General features: G+C 47.4%; 1 protein-coding gene across 1 annotated transcript in view; it reads left to right on the top strand.

Moving 5' to 3' along the window:
• The first annotated feature begins 3,134 nt into the window (after positions 1-3,134).
• The window catches only part of NFIX (nuclear factor I X), a 211,710-nt gene continuing 195,280 nt past the window's right edge, over positions 3,135-19,564 (top strand). The window contains exon 1 of the mRNA XM_074287764.1: positions 3,135-3,220. The gene's annotated coding sequence lies outside the window, so the exon portion shown is untranslated. The remainder of the gene's footprint in view (positions 3,221-19,564) is intronic.

The raw sequence follows: 19,564 nt of genomic DNA, 5'->3' as shown, positions 1-19,564 counted from the left end.
ACTAAATTTGTAAAGTCTCTTGGATTATGACTCAAATCTGGAACTCAGTCTAGGCTTTGACCCTACCTGGCTGTGTAATCTTGGGGAAGTCCCTTCTCTCTCACCTATAAATGAGGGCCCTGAATGAGATAATCTCTCAGGCCCGGACATTTTATTACCGGTGATTCCCTGAGGTTGAGGCTCTTATCTCTTAACCCGGATGAGGGTGGGATCTCTTGCTCTTTGGGTAGGATTCTCCCAGTGTGTGGTTAGCTGAGGAGTGAAAGCCCTAAAACCTTAAGAGGCATGAATAATAATAAGTGCTCCCATGCATTTTTAGCAGTTTACACCTTCCTCACTGGAGCCACCCAGCAGCCCTGTGACACATGCAGGTGCGAGGCCCCTTTCATTGAGCCAAGAACAGGCTTCATGCCTTTTGCCAGAAGGCCGGCCAAAGGAAGTTCAGAGACACCTATGGATCCACTTTCAGGGAATGAAGTTTTTAGACGTGGGCCATCCACGGAAATGTGAAGGTTGCTAAAATCATGGATCCTCTAAAATATTGAAGAAATGTGAGGAGATCCGCGCAGGTAAAATGATCCGTTGAGGTCACACTGCAGAAGGTGGAACCTTCCTGTCCAGTCTAGATCTGACATAGGTGGGCTCACTGTGACATAGATGGGCTCATTGGTGTTTCGTTATGGAATGAACTTAGTTTGCTGATATGGTTTTAGAAATGTGAACCCAGGCCTTGCCGGCCTCCCCTCCCTATGCCCAAAGAGCCGTCTCTGAGTAGCAGGCTGCTGTTGAGTTGGGGGTTGGGAAGTATGCCCTTCTGCACACACTGGGGCAGCTGACATGCCCAGGAGTGGCATGTCCACCTGGGCACCTAGATTTAGCTGTCCCGCCCCACCCCCACCAGCAGATTTATTTTTACCCTTGGTCCAGCGGTCAGCCCTGTGCCAGGGCCTTGCCCAGGAGGTCGGCTCGTGGTGATTTTGTAGCCTTCTCTCTGCCTTATAGGGCCTATGACTTGCTGGCGCCCATCTCTGTGGGCTCCTGCTGGGTGCGGGATGGGAATCTGACTTTAAGGATAGTGTCTCGGAGGATGCCCAGGCTGTCCTCCCTCCCCACAATGGTGGGAGGGGTAAGATGGGCAGCAGCAGTGGGCATGGTGGCATTTGGCCTGGCATAGTGCCTGCCCCATCCCCCACACAGTTACCAGGGAGAAGACCAAGCGGCTGCTGCTGCCAGTCTGCTTTTTGTGGTGTTGGGGGTTGGGTGGAGGGGAGTGGGCACCGGGAAGATCAGGACCTGATGCCTCTTCCCTTCCCCTCTCCCCCCATTCTGCATCACAGAGTGCCAGATTTCTCCCCTCTCATGCAGAAGTGCTCTCTGAAATGCAACAACACCTCTCCCATTTCATCACTGCCTTATATAAATAAGAAGATCCTGCTCCTTCTCCCTCTGTCATCTTTCTTTCCCCTCCATCTCTGACTCTCTCCCTCACTCACTGGGAGTCTGTCTCTCCTTTCGTTCTGTAATGGCTGGGTTTTTGGCATCTCCTCTACCCTCCCCTCCCCCACTCCCCGCTGGCCCACAGCTCTGGCTCTGCTTCCAAGCCATTCTCTTCCCTGGCTTTTTGGCTTTTTGTGTTGCTCTGGGCTCTGTGTTCCCCAAAAAGGGATCTCTGAGGGAGGGGCTCCAGGTTCTGCCATGGAAAAGCTGGACCAACTAATAGTCTGTCCCCCACCTTCTCTGTGGGACTATTGTGAGGGGCAGCTAACAAGCATTGAGTAGTGAACCTCTAGGTAGGGTGTGTGTGTGTGTGTGTGTGTGTGTGTGTGTGTGTGTGTGAGAAAGAGAGAGAGAGAGAGAGAGAGAGAGAGAGAGAGAGAGACAGAGACAGAGACAGAGAGACAGAGGGAGGAGAGAGACAGAGACAAATAGAGACAGAGATAGAGGGAAGAGAAAGAGGGAGAGAGACAGAGAGAGGAAGAGGAAAGACAGAGGGAGAGAGACAGACAGACAGGGAGACAGAGAAAAAGGAAGAGGAGAGAGACAGAAAGAGGGGAAAGAGACAGAGAGAGAAGAGAAAGAAAAGGAAGGAGAGAGAAGAGGAATAAGAGGAGAAAAAGAAAGGAGGGGAGGGAGAAGGAAGAGGGGGAAAATGAGAAGAGAGATCCTCAGTTACTGGCATGGCAGTACCCCCTGACCCTTTCTCTGTTCTTCCTTTCAGCTGTCTGCATGCAAGGGTGCTGCCCACAGCAGGGGGAGGCTCTCCCCCCCCTCCCCTAGTTTCCTCTCTTTTCCTCATCCTCCACTCTTTATATTTATTCACAGTCTCATCCTCTACCTAGGTGTAAGCCTGAAGGCACAGTGCCTAGCTCTGTGCTTTGTACATAGGCCACAGGCACTATAGGCTCTGTAGAATGTTTGTAGAATGAATGCGGAATAAGAATTAGGTTGGAGGGTTTAGTGACTGAATCTGACAATGCCCAGGGCTCTAGCTTTCAGAGAACACAGGGACCAGGCTGAGCACTTCAGGCTTTTGCTGGGTTCTGCCTATGCCAAAGGTCTCAGGGCGGTATGAAGCAAGTGGGGAGATAAGGGAGGGGGAAGGGATTAACTGAGACACCAAAGGGGATCAACCACTGGTATTTGGGAGTGTCCTCCCCATTCCCCAAGCTTCCAAGGTCAAGGGGGTTGCCCTGCCCTGGAGCTTGGGGGGGTTAGTGAGGTTCCCTATGTTAACCCCGGGCACATATGCCCAATCCCTCCCCCAGCCCTGCACTGAGACTGGCCCTGACCTTGATCTTGAGTAGGACTGGGCTAGTCCTATGGGCTGAGGGGCAAGGAGACAGGGGAGAAGAGGGCTGGGATATGGGAGGGGGCTGGGTTGGATGCAGAAGGAAGTGGGGGGTGGTCGTCAGGCAATGCCCCAAAGCCAGCTATGCCCACCATGGGGTGAGGGGCATTGGAAGAACCGGTTTACTGCCCTCCCCAACCCCCACCAGCTCCCTGCTCTTCTGCACAAAACAAAGTTTGCTAAGTTACTTACAATGTTATTTGAGGACGGGCTGGCGTGAGCCCAGAGCGGGCTGTGGAAACTTGTTTTTCGCCGCCGTTGCTGTGGAGTATTAAAGACACACTATCTGAGGGGGGTGGAGGGGTGGGTGCTCCCGACACTGCTTCCCCTCATGCCCTGTTATGTTGGAGGGTGGTGGTCCTGAGCACACAGGTACAGACACACGACACAGAAAATGGCATTTTGGGGAGGGTGGGCTGGTCTGGAGGCTTATGCTTGGATGGGGGCCACTTGGGTAAGGGTCCCTGGCCTGCTGGGGCTTTTTTGGGGGGGCAGGAGGCAGTAACAAGGGTCCTTCTTTGGCCACCTTATATTCTCAGCTCTGGCCAGAACAGGGTGGGCCAGCAGTCCTGCCACATTTAAACTTAACCTACACACTGGAGCACACACTCAAATTCACGGTTACACACACACACACACACACACACACACACACACACACACACCACACTGGGCTCCCTGCTTAGGGTGATGGAAGGTGGGAAGTTCCAAGTACTCAGGGCACTTAGGCCAGCTTCCCTTGCTGTTAGCCCCATCACTTCCCCACCTTCCTCGTCTTTTTTCCAAGGTCTCTCTCCTTTCTGTCTACCCCCTACCCCCCTTCCCAGCGATCTCCCTCTGCCGGAGTTCTCCCCTCCCCCTTGGAGGGGTGGGGTAGGGGTGGTGGTGGTGGGAAATGGGATCCATATGTCTCTGATTCCTTCACACTGAACTCACAGCAGCTGGGGGTTGGTGGGGGGAGATTTCTTCCCGTCCCAGAGAGGTTCCTCCCTCCAGCCCCCTGGCTCCGCCCAGAGGCAGCAAACTCCCAACCCAAGAGCCCCGGCCCCGTTTGAAATTCCAAACCCTAGAGGGAGGGAGGGAGGCTAAGCAGCAACCCCCTTCCACCTCAGGCCCCCCCAACACCTCTGAAGAAACGGGGAAAGGGGAGGGTACTCAGAAAGGAGGAGAAGGGAAAGGAGCTGGAGAAAGAAGGGAGGAGGAGAGGAGGGGGGTGATGGAAGGAGGGAAGAAAAGAATTGAGGGCAGGAGAGAGACAGGAAGGTTGGGGCACAGAACGGAGTAGAGGGGGAGAAGATGAATCATAAACTGAAGGAATAGGGAGGGACAAATGAGAATTTAAGGGAGGGGGGAAGGGAAAAATGAACATTTTACACTTGGTTTCATCCCCATTGCCCTTCATCTGGTCTCTCTCCTGATGCTGGACTCAGACTGCTTCAAAGTTCTGTGTCATTTCTTCCCCTCTCTGGCCCCTTTCAGGGGTCAAAGTAGGTAGAATGAAATCAGTTTGGAGGCTGGTCACTGTCTATCTTGAAGCAGGAGTCCCAGGACTTTTTTTTCTGGGGCCCCCAGCTGGAGTTAGAACCTGATGGACGGTGTGACCCTAGCCCCTTACTCTGTTTTCCCTCATATGCCAGATGGGAGGCGCATTCCAAGTTCCCACCCTGGTTTGGACCTCCCTCTATATCTCCCCTGGATGTGAGGAATGAGAAGAGGAGATAAGACCACATGATCTTTAAGATCTTGGCCAGTTCTAAATTCTATGATTCCATAACTTCAGAAATGAATAAGGGTGGCAACTTTTTTTCCCCATTAGACATATACACTGTCTCATAATGAGAAGTACACACATAGACACACACACAGAGAAGTTATGGTCATAAATATTTTTCCAGTCAATATCCCACACTTTCAATCACATATCCCCTTTACACATTTCATCGGTTCATTCAGCAATCATTTGAATACCTACTTTGTTATAGGCTGTGGGGTAATATAGAACATAATACAGTATAGTCCCTGTCCTCGGGGAGGTTTCAAGGAAGCCATGAGTTCTTCGTGTGCTTACACAGCCCAGGAATTTGAGACCTCTCCCCAGAGTCTTTTCTCTCGCCATGTTAGGACTGTCTCTTCTCAACCCTCCACCCAGTTTCTGGTAACTCTGGCCTAATGGGCAGCCAGGTCCTAGAAAATTTTTTTGTGTGTGTATGATTTCCAGGGGAAGAGGGACAACCTGAAACTGGATGTGGCTAAAAAGGTCAGGGTTCCTGCATCAAAATGGGATTTAGGCCTGAGCAGAAGGATCTTTCAGGATATTCCAAAAGATATCAGCTTTGGACAGAGAGAGGCTCAGGCTCTGCAGGATAGCCTGGGGAGGCTCAGAGCAGGCACCCATAAGGAAGCTGAGCCAACTGTTGGAGGGAGTACTAAGATTAAATCCCTTTGGTCTGATGTTCCAATCTTGGAACCTAAACCCCTTCCCTTAGGTCTCTTTAGCTTGAGAGACCTGGACCTTCTTCAGTTTCTCTTCCTCCTCAGTTTCTTCTTCCTTCATTATCCCTTCCTGCTCACTCTCTCTTCCCTTACCCTTTGACTCCACTCACCTTGGCTGTGTATACCTTTTCTAATAGGTGAGGCTCAGAGAGAGGATGGGGGAGTGCATAGACTGATTGGTAAGATTTCAAGTGAGTGGAGAGGAGAAATCTCTTGGGTTCCCAGAATGTTCAGAGACCTGTCCCCATATATGAATTTGTTCCAAATCCCCTGAGTTCAATTTTTTGCCTTTGGTTCCACCTGACTCAGTCTGCAAACTGATCCCACCCTAGTTTCTGTTTAGGGGTATACGTGGCGAAAGGTATGTGTATCTGTTACATTATTGGGCATGTGGCTGGGTATGGATATGTGTATCTAGGAGTGTGTGTGAGAGTGTGGGTTGCTATACGTTTGGGGCTGTATGTTATGGTATCTGGTTATGTATGGTTTGCTTGTGTCTTGGAGTATATGTAAAACTGTGAGTCTGAGCAGAGGGATAAAGAACTGAATATGTTTACAAATGGCTCTGAGCAGGAGGCTATATTGGCCTTGGAAACTGCAGAAAATTGGGGGATGGGGTATCTGAAATGATACGGAGAAAAATTAAAACTCAGAGGTTAGAATAACATTGAATTCTGGGACATAAGGGCAAGAGTTGCCCTCATCTCTCGTGACCCCTGTGCCTTGGGGTAGTCATAGGTTATTTGGGGCAGCACTGGTCCTTTCCTGGCCTGAGTAAGGGTTTCATCCCACCCCACATTATCTGCTGAAATCCTAGTGCCCTTCTCTCCCCTCCCCTGCAAACTAGCTCTAGCCACTGTGCTCAGGGCTCACTTCTGCTCTCTCTCTGGCTCAGGCTTCAGTGTGGGAGGCGGGGGAGAGAGGCCGCAGAGGTACAAGCCAAGCGGGGCGGATAATGCGGGGGCAGGCCTGGCATGCGGTGGGCTCCCCTGGCACAGTGGCCCCTCTCCCCTCCCCTCTCTCACTGTGCCAGGTTGTTTGGCAGTCATATCCTTTGTGTGTGTGTGTGTGTGTGTGTGTGTGTGTGTGTAGGTGGGGATGTGTGTGAGTGTGCTCTGTGTGTGCATGTGTAGGTGGGTATGTGTGTGAGTGTGCTCTCTGTGTGTGTGGCGTGAGTGCATATATTTTTGTGTATCTCCTGGCTAGGGCCCTCTCTTCCCACCAAACTGGGAGAGCAGGCATTGCCCAGGTGCCAGCCCCCGGGCAGCTTAGTTCTGGGAGCTAGGGCCTGGCACACACCAGGTGGGCTCTTCAGATTCCTGGATTCTTGGGTGCTTCCTCCTCCTCAATCTGATTTTTTTTTTTGTTTCCCCCTTTCCCTTTCTTTGTTCCACCCTCCACCACCCCTCCCCCTGCCTTGCCTATTCCTGCTCCCCGTGGGCTTCCCTCATTGGACCTTCCTCAGCCAAAAATAATAGTCACTAATGACATCCCGGTTAGACCCTGGCGAGGCCTTTCCCCTTTGGCCCAGCTTCTGGGGTAAGATCCTGGCTCTGGGTTAGAAAATGAGTCTTCTGAGCAGACTGGAGCATGCATGACTGTAGGCTACTCACAACTACACTATGGAAAATGTGGAGGGGAAGGCACACATTGGCTGAGATGACCTCTAAGGGTTTTTTAAAGTGCCTGGATTTCTCTTGGGTATTTACATACATGTATACAGGAAACAAGCATGGGAACATATATGCTTGACAAGAACCCTAAAAGAGAGATTTCCCAGAGATATGTAGTCCTATAAATCAAACTTTCACTCCAAACCAGCCTGGAGCTAGGGTCTATGCACTCCAAACTTGAGGGGAAAACTTAAAGTGGGATAAAATTTAGCTTTGTTTCTTCATTAAAATTATCTTATCCTTTATTAACACCTTCTGTTGTTAACACCATTTTCATTACTAAATTTATTCCTTTCCCCCTTCCTCCATTTTCAATATGGTAAAACCAACAAAATTCCTTTTGAGTCAGGATGGAAAACCCCTACCTAGAGCCCATAGTTGTCTCTGAGTGAAGCAAACACACATACAAAAGCCCCCGAAGATGCCTATTTATTTATGACCCCCCCTTGTTTACACCCACACTCTGATTCCCTTCTCCTTATACCTGGACCTTATACTTACTCTTCTCCCTTCCTTTTACCATCTGCTTCTCACTTATACTCCCCCCATCCAGTCCCCTTGCCTAGGTATTTTCTCTGAGGTGGCCCTAAGAGATTAGGGGTAGCATCTATTTTCCTCCTCCCCCAGAAGTACTTATAGTTCTGCTTATCCCCAGGGCAAGGGCTAACTCAGGTGAACCAGCTGGTTCTGCTTAGGGAAGGGGTAGGTGACCTAGCCTGACTGGTTAATAGTCATCTTTCTGTGCCCCCTTCCCCATCCCCTGACGTTGTGCTTTTTGAGGAGGGTATTGGGTGTGTGTGTGTGTGTGTGTGTGTGTGTGTGTGTGTGTGTGTGTGTGTGTGTGTGTGTAAGAATGGAGGACTTTAATTTTTGGTGTTTGCTGTTGTTGCTTAAATTAATCCTGAGTGACAGACAGCCTTTAACTCCTCTCCACAAAGAACCATTTATTCACCAGTAGCTCTGAGCTGAGCAGAGTGGAGAGGCTCCATCTAGAGTCCTCAGGCTAGGGTTGGCTAGCGAATGGGGGCTCCACAGCCATTTTGCTCCCCTTCCTGTTGCTACTGTCTACCTGCCCATTACCAGTACCTCCCCCCCTCCCAGGACAGGTGCACCCTAATTTGGAATGCAAATTACACATATTCACAATAGGCCACACTGGGGTCGGGTCAGTGCCTGGAATTCTTTTTCTCCTTTCTGTGCCACCCTTAGATCTTTTGTAATCTGTTTGAGAATTCTTCCTTCCTTCCTCCCTTCCTCCTTTTCTCTTTCTTTCCTCCCTCTTTCCTTCCTTTCTTCCCTGCATCTTTTCCTCCTTCCTTCCTTTCTTCTTCTCTTTTTTTCTTCCTCTCTCCCTCCTTCCCTGTCTCTATGTCCGTCTGTGTTTGTCTCTGCCTCTGCCTGTCTCTCTGTCTTTCTGTCTCTCTCTCATTTCAGACACTTGACCTGGATCCGCCAACCCCTGGTACATGAGGGGCACAGAGGTCCTGTGACTGACCCCTGTGACTGGATCCTGCTCTTGAGGAGGTCTGGGCCCTGTGGGTCAGGCCTGATCGCCACTCTGCCTGAATACGTGTCCTCGTGCGGGATAATTTCTTTGGTTGTATTTTTTCTTCTTTTTTTTTCCTCTCAGCAAATTAATATGTTTGACCTTTCCTTGCCCCGGGCTGCGGGCTGGCCTACTTTCTAGCCCCGGATGGCACTGCCCCAGCGTTGCCGATGACCCTTCCTAGGGGTCCGCTTGGGCTTCACGGGCTGGCAGAACCCCGGGACGAGGCTGAGGCGAGAGGCTCTCTCATCACACTCGAAGCCGGCGGGGCAAGCGGCGCGTGGGAGCTCAGGACCCAAGAGCTCTGTCGAAGCGCCTGCTCAATGGGAAAAGGCGGGAAAGATCCCGGTGCCCCCTACGCCAGGTGCACCCACCCTTAGCCAGAGGCGCGTGAGCCCTGGAGCTGGGGGCGGCGACACGAGTCGCTGCCCCACCCGGAGGGCCGCCAGAGACAGAAGCTCTGACCCTCCCCGAGGCCCACAGGTGAGGGAGGGGCTAGGCAGGGGCGGGGGTGCCGCCGCAGTTCCCCTCCCTTCACTCCCCTCGGCCCCCCCCCCCCCCCGCAGGCCCGCGGCTTTTCACCGAGAGAGCCTGGCGGGTTCCTCGTGGGCTGCATCGTCTCCCTCCAGGCCCGAGTGCCTCTAGCTGGTCTGTGTCTCCTTCTCCCTCGGGCCCCTGCCTGACGTGGTCGTGTCCTTTCTCGGCCTCTCGGCCCCTCTAGCTCCGCGGGTCCTTTCAGGTGCCCTCACATCCCGTGTGCCTGCCCGGTCCTTTTTTTTCCTTTGTGCCCCCTACGAGTCCTCGTGGCCCTGTCGTCCCTTCTCATTCTCCTCAGTTCTCTCTCGACCTTCTCTTTTGCTTTTGCTTTGGTCCCCGCTAGTCCCAGTTTCCCGTCTCGTACTTTCCTCATACCCGTGCACCCTTTCGATCCTGTGCCTCTCTTTCTTTGCTCCCTGCTCCTCCTGCCCCCTTTCGTCTTGGTGTCCCCTCTGGGTACCTCTCTTATACTCCTGTCTCATCTCCGCCCTGTACTTCTCCCATCCTCCTCTTATCTCTTTGTCCGTTCTTGTCCCGGTGTCCTCTCTCATATCAGTGCCTTCTTTGCTGGACTTCTTCTTGTTGGCTTTGCCCCCTTTTTTCTCCCTCCCCCAATACAGTGGACCTTATAGGCAAGCTGTCCACCCCAGGCTGAGAGCAACTAGGAGCTTATCCTCTTGCCTCAGACTGTAAGCTAAAGTTGTCCACTTTGCCTTCCACTGACTGAGGGCCAGGCCACAGGGAATAAAGCTGGCTCTACCGCCCCTGTCCAAGCCGGAGCTCAGCACCTTCCCAGGCTCTCGAGCCTCAGAGATGCCAGGACTCTTGGTCCTGGTGCATAAAGGCCTCTGCTCTGAGTCTTCGGGTCTCCTGGGCTGGCCTTCACCTACACACCCTGGATGGATGCTGCTTTTAACCCCAAAACAGTCCAAAAGATGCCTTTTTGAGTGCAGACTCCAGATTTTTGAGTCAGCCAGCTTTTCCTCCTCTCCTTCCTTTTTTCCCCCCTTCTCTATTATTCCTTCATTCTATCTTTCTGATTTTCTCTCTCTCTCTCTCTCTCTCTCTCTCTCTCTCTCTCTCTCTCTCTCTCTCTCTCTCTCTCTCTCTCTCTCTCTCTCTTTTCTTTTCATCATCCCTTCCTTTGAGTCTGGCTCCCCATGGAAGAAGCCCTGGCTAAATCATAGACTTCTGTTCTTAAGGAAAAGACACCCTCTACCTCAGTTTCCCTTTTCTCATCATGGCAAATAAAGCCAGAATAATAAAAATTGTAGAGATAACGTTGGGAGGAGGTTAATTAGTTGATATTTTCTGAATACTTTGAAGATGAAAAATCCTTCTTAAGCCCTGTGAATTTAGTGGTGGTTTCTACTTATTCTTCCTTTGCTGACTGGGGTTCTATAACAGAACCAGAATTATCTGACAAGTAGGGACAGCTCTGCAACTGGGGAATGAGAGGGATACGCCGCAGACTCGAAGGATTGTCCTGTCCCGGTGACCAAGTTGTTGCTATATGGTAGCTTAGGTGCAAGGCCTTGGAGTCTTTTTCTTTGCTGCGTCGATATTTCATTGGGGGCACTTGAATTAATTGTTGACCACTTTGGTTGAGGGTCCAAAGATCTGGGAGTTTGGAGCTAGTTTTCCACTGATTCCCAGTCGTAGTCAAGGAACTAAATATAAGTTCCTTTTTACTGACGGGAAGATTGGCACTCTTGCGCTTTAGGCCGCCGGGGTGGGGGGGCGGGAGGGGGGCGGCCGCGGCTGTAGAGGAGACTTACAAGAACCTTCCCCTTTTTGGTGCAGATGTTTTCACTGTGTCTCGGGCAGTGCCAAGGAATCCAGGAATCTCTTGCCCTTCTCTCGATTCTCCCTATCTCTACTTAAGATCCGGATTCCTGGTAAATCGGGGAAAGTGGAGAATCGTCCTTCCTTTGATTAGCAAACTCAGACCGATTCGTCGGCCAAAGGCTGTTTGACTATTAGGAAAAAAAAAAAAAAAAAAAGAAAGAAAGAAAAAAAAAAAGAAAGAAAGAAAAGAAAAGAAAAGAAAAAAGAAAAAAAAAAGCAATTTTGAACAGCCACAGAGAGGAGATACCTGTTGGGGAATAGGCGAAGTGGCCAACTGCAAGAAGCTTCCCCCACGAGCTTCAACCCCCAAGGTGCGGCCCAGCGCTTGGACAAGCCTCCTGCTAGTCCTGGATTCTGCCTAGATCAGCTCACAGGTGGTAATCCCAGCACCTGGAAGGCAGGCAGAGACACCCCAATTCTTAACCACCGAATATCCACATCTCCACTTCGAAGGCGGTATTCGCCCGTTTCTCTTAAACGCTGAGGACTCTTCCATCGCTGTGCAGACAGCGAGCTCAACCCGGTTCAGTGAGCTCAGGGGCCAGGAGCAAGGTTATTGGCCTACCGCACACTTGGCCCCAAGATCCCAGAGGCGGATCAGCCTAGCTCAGCAAAGCCTAAGCCCGGAGCTTTTTGGCAGCTTTTGGCTCCTTTTAGTTTGTCCTTTTTTTTTCCTATTAAAAAAAAAATCACCAAAAAACTTCCCCAATTTTTTTTTTAATTAACAATTGAGGTAGAAAGAGGTTAAATTATGGAAATAAATGTTTTCTTTCTCTCTTTTTAAATAAAAGGAGAAATCTTTCTTATTTACAAAGCGTCTTGGAATTGTAAAACCCTTTCCTCTTAACTGAGGCTCCGCGTTGTCAGACTCCGCGGTGAAAGTGCCGCGCGGATACCGTAGGAAAGTGTTTGGAAGCTCTGGAGGGTTTGAAAATGCAATAGAGAAATGGAAAGAATTGTTATTATCTTAATAAAAAATGCCTCATTTGGGAGAGGAATTTCACACGACCTCTGAAGCCTGGAGCCAGGGTTTGCCTTTGCAAAGCCTCGATCGGGGAAAATGCTAGTGTTTTAGGGATTGAATTGGCGGATGTGTGTGGTGTTTCAGTAAAAGCTAAACGTCGGAATAATTAAAGAACTAGAAATAACTCGTCCCCTCTCCGCTCCGCATTGTCTTATTTGAGATTGGAAACCGAGCTTTTCGGCAGGGCTGTGTGGTTTAATAGGAGCTTTTCTCTTTCCTTCTTTCCCTTCGCTCCGGTCTGATTCGCAAATCCCTAAACTGGCAAACGCCAGGAAACTTGCGGCGGTTCTTCGCCCGAGTTGGAGTCTTTTTTTCTTCTCTCAGAGACAACACTCACCCCTTCCCTCCCACCCCCGAGGGCCCTGACCCACTGGCTGTTTTGCAGTGGAGACCGAATAGAGCGATGAAAGAAAGAAAGAGGAAAGAAAGAAGAGAAAGAAAGAGCCGGGTTCCTATACTCTGTGCCAGGCGAGGGCTCGTTTTCCAGGCGGCACTCGGAGTAGGGAGTGGGGAGGGGCGGTTGTTGAACGTAGACCCCCACCGCCTCTCCTGCCAGTCCCTACCCCCGGGGGAAAAAATCAAGCTTTCTTTTTTAATGGCTTCCCGGCTCGGGTTCCTTAGAGCTCGTGTTGTCTTTTAAAAAAAACAAGTCCCAAACCTCCATTTCTTTTGAAAACCTTTCCTCCCCCCCCCCCCCATAAGAAAAGAAAAAGCCACATTGCAAATTAAAACCGAAAATGAGGCTGTCACAGACATTTAGGGAGGGTCAAGCTTGGTCGCCTAAGGTCCTTGGTGTTCAGTTCCCCACTCCACCTACGGCAAATCCCAGAAGCAGCCTCACCCGGGACAGTCTCTGTTAGCCCGCATGGTGGGAGTGGGAGATTTAGGGTAGTGAAGATGGTCTGAGGGCAGAAGAGGAACGGAAGGAAGAGACAGATAATATACCTGGCCCTGAGAAAGAATTGGGGAATAGGAGGAAAGTCAAAGGGGTGGGGGTTCCTTTCGGGCTCTGGGGAAGGTTCCCAAAGGCAGGGCTAAGGGTAAGGACTTGTGCCTTGCACTGAGTGGGAAGTGGGACTAAGAGAGGGGTCGTAACTGCTAGCGTAGCCTATGGATTTGCGTGGAAAAAGCAAAATAGAGACTCTTGAGGACCTTTCCTCTTCTCTAAAAAAGAACAGAAAAAAAAGTGAAGAGAGAAATCTTCCGCAGGGGACAATACCCAAAGACCTTGCGGGCTGGTACTATTCAAAGATATCTGCTTTCCAGTGGGAACACGTGTCTGTCTGTCTGTCTATCTATCTATCTATCTATCTATCTATCTATCTATCTATCTATCTATCTCAGGCGTTTTTAATTAAACCTGCTTCCTTTTCCCCCTAGTTATTTAGTCTCCCGTCCTCTGTCCCTCCTTCCCCCGCAATTCCTTACATTTGTTCTTTAAATAAGTGCTATATATAATATATTTTTTTCTTAAATGGAGAAATGTTTTGGAGGTGTTCTTGGGTGCTTTCTCTTTCCTTTAAAAAAAATTCCAAAATTATAAAGTCAAACTAGTGCTAGTGAAAGTGAGAGGTGAGGTTGAGTGAGTAGGTGCCTGGCATAGATCGGGCAGCCAGGATCTGCTCTTTCTCCATTTTGGAAGCCAATTCAAAAGGCCCTTGAACCCCACCTTAGATCCACCTCCTCATGCTCCCTCCCATTCCTGGGACCCTTATTATCTACTACCCTCTCTTCCTTCCTACCTCAGGCCAGGAAGGGAGGAACTGGCACAGACATGTACCAGCTTGGTGTTTTTTTTTTTTTTTTTCAAATATGAAGGAATATGGACCCCCTTTTGAATTCGCTTTTCCAGTTGACCCAAAATATAGCCAGAGCTGTACACCATCAGAAAGCAGGGCTAGGGAGTATACTTCTGCTTTCTTTAACTTTGCTTTCAGTTCGGCAGACATTATCAACCCAATATACACACAGTCAAGTCAATATACACTCTCAAGCAGGAGGTTACACTGTGGTTTCACTGGGTAGATATTAGATTAACATTAAGTTCCCTCAGCAGTACTTTTCTTTGAGGTTTGTAACTAAACATTTGGTTCTTATCACAGAAAACTAGAGTCCTGTATAATATATTCTCCAGGTAAATATATATTATATACTTTGTAAGCCTGAAAATCCATAGCAATAGTGCTACTGCCTGCATGTGGATATTTCTAAGCCATTTTTGGGGGGGGGAGGTAAGGGGAACATTGTAAATATTTGGAGCTGGGACAAACTCTGAGAGATATAAGGCTTGGCCTAAAACAAGTCAGATCTGGATAAAGATTTTAATAAAAGCGTGCCATTTTAGCTTGCCTTTGCCTTCTCCAGGGGCACCAGCTGCATGGCTCTGGTCTCCCAGGGAAGAATGCTCCAGGACTGTAAAAATCCTGGGGCTATGACAATGCTTATGGACTGATCTGACTTGGTTGCAAGGATTTTGGAGTCTCATTTTGAAATATGTGACCATGATTGTCTGTCTGTCTGCCTATTTATCTATCTTTACAATTAGAACTTGAGACCAAAGAGTAAAAGTGCTGAAGAGGAAGCTCTTTCTTTGCCAATAATATTTTGTTATCAACATCTGGAAAACAAAATTACAGCTGTTCTCCTTGACCCTCCCAAATACTGCCTTCCCCCCCCAACTTAAATTTTTTGTCATCTTGCCATTTCTGAGTCAGTTTTACACACAACTTAAATATTTTCCAGCTCTATTCAAATCAGATCGATTAAAAAAACCAAACTGGTTTGATTTTTAAAATAACTATTTTGATAAATCCTTTCCCTACATTCCCATGTAATTTTCTTTCTGCTCTTTCAGTAATCATTCAAGTATAGAAAAACCCTCCTTTCTTATCTATTACTTTCCTGACTTCATGTTGCCTACTCTTCAAGGCAGGTATTGACCATTTTCTCCTTTCCGGCCCTTCCCCAATGTTTTTGTTTTCTATTCGCCCCCCAAAAATATTTGAACCAAAAAGCCTTTTTTTCCCCCTCTACCCACAGCAAACTGAAAGGGCTAGTGAACCATGATTCAACAGCCTGAGAGCCTCTTTTCTTTCTTAGCATTAATTAACTCCAGTTCGTTAGGACGTTGAGTCTGTCACACAGTTTTCTCTTGTGTGTGTTGAATCGGGTCATAGAGGGAAACTTCCCGTGCAAACAGTTTGTGTTAGAGCAGGAGAACTCGGAGGAGGAGAAAGGGAGTGGGGGGGGGGGAAAGGGAAAGAGATCAAGAGAGAGAGGGAAAAGCTCAGCCTGCAATGTCTGTCAGACTAACTAAACACATTGCTGGTGTAGTTAAATGCAGCACTTACGGTTTTGCTCCTATTCACTGGCTCCTGATATTATGCGAATAGGTATTATCCTGATGCTTTGGCAATAATAATATCAAAGCATTTATTTATTTATTTTAGTAATCGTTTAGTAAGAAAAACATTTTTTAAGGTGAGGAGGGAATTATTCTTCTCTACCTAAACTCATTTAGGTCCGGAGTAGACCTAAGAAAACCGCACCCCACAGTAGTGTTGCCCCGACTTTTCTCGAGACCATAGTGAAATCCTGGGACCCCCCTCTCTCTGCCGGAGACTGTGGGCACCTCCTGTTGCCGGGGCAACCTGCAGAAAGCTGCTCCCGAAGGCGAGAAGGGTAGGGAGATTGTGTGTGTGTGTGTGTGTGTGTGTGTGTGTGTGTGTGTGTGTGTGTGTGTGTGTGCACGCGCGCGCGCGTGTGTGTGTCTGTGCGCGCAGGTCCAAAACTAGAAAACTCCACAAGTTAGATTTTAAATTCTCCTAAACAGAATGTTTCTCTGGCTCCTCCAAGCCCTTGGTGCCCACCTTCTCCAACTTCCTAAGTAGCGAGCAGAGCTAGTATAGAGAATGGAACTGCTCCGGAGCAGAAGGAATGGGTTAGACTGAGAGAGTTCGCCTCTGGAATTTAGCTGCAGTGCCTATGGCTGCGGAGCTCCAGAGAAAACCAGCAGTCCGAAGTGACTGAGTTTAGAAAGAAAAAAAAAAATCCCCCCCCCAAGAGAATTGCATATCCTTTTTTCAGGGATTGGGGGGTTGCTGGCTGTGGGGCATATTGAGACTTCTGAGTTACCTGTTCTGGGCTTTCCTGGCCCTTCTCTCCCCTTTTAAATTCCCTTAGACACAGGCCTAGACACATAAGCCAGTCTTACCAGAAAACCTGGCTATGAACAGATCTTATCCCCACTTTCCCTATCCTGCCAAACTTGGAATTTTCTTTCTTTATTAACGTGTTGGGTTTGGGAGAATACTTTGGTTTAGGGATTATTCATTTAAACCACCTGAGCTAATTGCCATCTTCGACTAGCAAACTAGATAGACTCATACCTCCAGATGAATTTATACTTTCAGACAGAATAGGGTCTAATACCAAAAAGATCCATATTCCTTATTATCCTATAAAATTCTAGTATATTTGGCTGTACATATGTGAATTAATACATAATCCTCTGTAGAGGAGGCCCAATATGTAGATAATACAAAATGCTCAATGGTCTGAAGCAGAGGTTTGTTTTTTTTTTGTTTTTTTTTTGCTAGAGAATTTCTTATTGCCCTTGTTTGGTGAGACATTGCTATTTGAAGACAGGATTAGGTAGAACTGTGTTTTTTGATGCACTTTTATAAAAAGTTTAAAAAACTTACTAATTTTTTTTTTGTTTGTTTCACTATAGATGTGGAACTCGAGGGGAAAATAATTTCTATTTTCACAAGAGGGAAGAGCTTGGATTGCTTATTTCCCCAAATCCTTTCTCCCCCAAACTCTTCCCCCTCCTTCATTTAGCTCAGTGCCAAAGGTGGGGGGAGCATGTGCTTAGAGGAGTGGGAGATGCTTGGAAGCCAGAGAAAAGGGAGGGAAGGTAGGAGGCTGACTGCCTGGCCAAAACCCAGTCCAAAGAAACCCAGCATGTAGTCTGGAAAAACAAAATTTAAAAAAAAGAAAAGAAAGAAAAGAGGGGGGAAAAAAGGAGGGGGAAGCCCTCCAGTTTTCAAAGGTATATGCAGTTGGGCCTCCTGTTTCTTATTTTTGCTCTGTCTTGCACCTATTACTGGTTGGGTGAATGCCGGCGAAGGGAAATAGGCATGGAGTAGGGATGGAGAAAATATTCAGAAATAAAAAATGCTACTTGCTTCCAGTGCAAAATGTTGAAGATAAGAACTCACCGATATGATGTTGATGAACAAAGCAAAGTGGAAGTCTTAGGCAATTATCATACTAATTCGGAACCCAAACCCGCTTTGACCAAATTACTTGATCATTCAAGCAATATCACCTTTTGTTTGATTTCCAGGTAACTATCTTATTAGGTTTGCTTTGGCTATTTAGGACTTTCCTCCTCTGGGCAAGCATCGGCAACAGTATGCTTCTTGATCTTCCTTCTTTTCCTTTTATTCCATGATCCTGGTCTTTGCCTTGATCCCCTCCTGCCCCATTTCGAGGCTCCCTACATAGTATGGATGCTTCTCCATTGATTGATCGCTCATTCTTCAGGCAGATATTTGGGGGGAGATTGATGGTAAAACTGGGGGAGGAGGAAGCTAAAAGTGCTGACCAAGACTATAGGGAGAGGTTGAATCCCGTTGGACAACTACAGGTGCTGGATTGAATTGTAAAACCACAGGAAGGGGAAGAATTAACTAAGGCTACATTTTTTACCTCCCTTCTTCTTTGCCCTTTTCCAACAGGCTGCTAATAAAATAAAGTGGATTATTTGTGCTAACTAGTATATCTGGTGCTTTCTATCCAGGCTTGTGGATTATTTACACTAACTCTACTATAACTATGCAAATTAAATTATCCTGGGCCCGCTAGACTGCCAAGGTCTGGAGGAATTAAAGCTGGGCCTTAAAGAAATCAGGCTATGTGCAAATAGGTTCTTTTTTTTTTTTTTTTTTAAAGGAAAATTAATTTCCCAATGGTGGGTCATGGTTCTTATGACCACCAAATCATTTATGGTCACAAAACTATGGGCAACGTGAGAGGACTAAGACAATGTTTTTATTGGCTTAGAGAATTATGACTGCTTACAAAATAGTGGAAATATTCCTTCAGTTTTCTTTCAGATAAGTCCCTGGGCCTCTGAAGAACACATTTTATTTTCTAGAATAGCCTATTTTAAAAAACAACATAGAAATAGCTATTTTTCTTTTTTCTTAACTGATGATTCCATCTCTCTCACACCTTTAATAAGCCTTTCTCTAGCTTGTCTATGTTTTACTCTTCTTTACTTTCATCTCTGCCTTAACCCCTCCTCTTTTCTTTTTGCTAATCTCACAACATCCCTCTTTGGGGTATATATTTCTAGAACTTTTTTTTGTTCTTTTCTTGATTACCCATTTTTCTTTCTTTCTTCTTTTCTCCCTCTTCCCTGTTTCCCCCCCCTGTGTCCCTTTATTTTTAGTGCCCACTGAAACCAGCATATATACTTTTTATATTTCAGAACAAACTGTTGCTGTTTTCTCAGATTCTGTACAGTAGCAATAAGGATTTCTCCATAACACAAATAAGCTATTCCAGAACATAAAAACCCAAGTAAATTCTAAAAGTACTTTGACTTTTGAAAAAAAAATTTTTTTTAAATAAGAGAAATACCTTCTCCCTTTTTCTATCATTTTTGTTGATGTCATTTTTTATTTTGACATTACTTTTTGTCTTATTTATTTTTGTCTCTTTAATATGCTCATTTTTCCTCACTAGTCTTTTTTTTAAAAACTTTTGCTGTCTTTTCTCTTACTTTTTCTGCCTCCTTTCCTCTCCTCTGTCTTTTCTATTTCCAGCTATTTACCTGTCTTTTATTTTCTCTTATCTCCTAAACCCGTGCACTTTCTGGGTAACTCAAATGTAGAGAAACCTTTAACGGTTGAAAAGCTTTTATATCTTGGCCCTCGTCTGCCTAGTATAGAGCTACCTAAACTCTCTAATGAACGAAAGGAGGGAGGAAAGGAGGAAAAGAAGTAGATACAGGGCACAGGTAGTTTTCTAACAGGAGCTTTCACTCTGTTAACAAAAGGGGGACAGTCCCCTTTTGTCTGGGGCTGCTGAGGGGCGTGTTCCCAGAGCTACTGTCTGCCACAAATGGAACACAGGTGGATCTGGGTGACAGGAGGGCAGAGAGTACTGCTTGAGGTTTGATTGACTTAATTTCTTCTGATTTGTTGGGCAAAATGACTTTTATTTCCTCTTTTGGTATTTGGGGTATACCCAACTGTCTTCCAGAAATATCTTTCTCATTTTGTGTTCCTAAGGAACTTAGCCTTTAGCTTCTTCTTGATGGAAAGGGGCGAGATTAGATAACTAAAGTAGACTGGGAACTTGGGGTGTTGCCCCCATTCCTATTAACCCTCTTCTGCCCACCTTTGAAGGCATTGGAAACTGACCACTGGGCAAATCAGCAATTGACTCTTGTTCTCTCTTCAGGTTCCTTGACTTGAGAAGGGTGTATAACTGTTAGATCTTTCTGAGATTTGAATGTGTGTGGTGTGTGTGTGTGTGTGTGTGTGTGTGTGTGTGTGTGTGTGTGTGTGTGTGTTGTTAGA

Source organism: Sminthopsis crassicaudata, chromosome 1 (genome assembly GCF_048593235.1).
Source record: "Sminthopsis crassicaudata isolate SCR6 chromosome 1, ASM4859323v1, whole genome shotgun sequence".
Taxonomy (NCBI): domain Eukaryota; kingdom Metazoa; phylum Chordata; class Mammalia; order Dasyuromorphia; family Dasyuridae; genus Sminthopsis; species Sminthopsis crassicaudata.
This window is presented reverse-complemented; position numbering and strand designations above follow the sequence as displayed.